Genomic DNA, 359 nt, shown 5'->3' on the forward strand with positions numbered 1-359 from the left:
GGGTTATTTCAGTAATGGCGATATTGCACAACAAGTGCTAATGGCTTGAAATGGCAGTTTCTCTATAGGCACTTTCAGATTAATTTCCTGCGTTGAATGGGGATAGATACATGAGACAGGCCCACTCCAGACAAGCCAGGTCCCTGTGTCTAGGATGTAAGTGGGCAAAGATTATGTGACAGCATTGGGAGTAATGAGAGCTTGCCACATGCTCTGGTCGCTCTGCTCCTTCAAGAGGAAAATCTCTGATAATGAACTCTAGACCTTTACTTTGCTCCTCAACAGCCAAAGACAGGGAGGGAGGGAGAGAGAGAGAGAGAGAGAGAGAGAGAGAGAGAGAGAGAGAGAGAGAGAGAGAG

At 46.8% G+C, this 359-nt stretch overlaps 1 protein-coding gene across 2 annotated transcripts in view; it reads right to left on the reverse strand.

Moving 5' to 3' along the window:
- The window catches only part of LOC111659829 (partitioning defective 3 homolog), a 343,091-nt gene that overhangs the window by 12,506 nt on the left and 330,226 nt on the right, over positions 1-359 (reverse strand). The gene's annotated exons all lie outside the window — the stretch shown is intronic.

Source organism: Seriola lalandi, unplaced genomic scaffold (assembly GCF_002814215.2).
Source record: "Seriola lalandi dorsalis isolate HSWRI2012SDOR001 ecotype SW California unplaced genomic scaffold, Sedor1 jcf7180002054494, whole genome shotgun sequence".
Classification (NCBI taxonomy): Eukaryota; Metazoa; Chordata; class Actinopteri; order Carangiformes; family Carangidae; genus Seriola; species Seriola lalandi.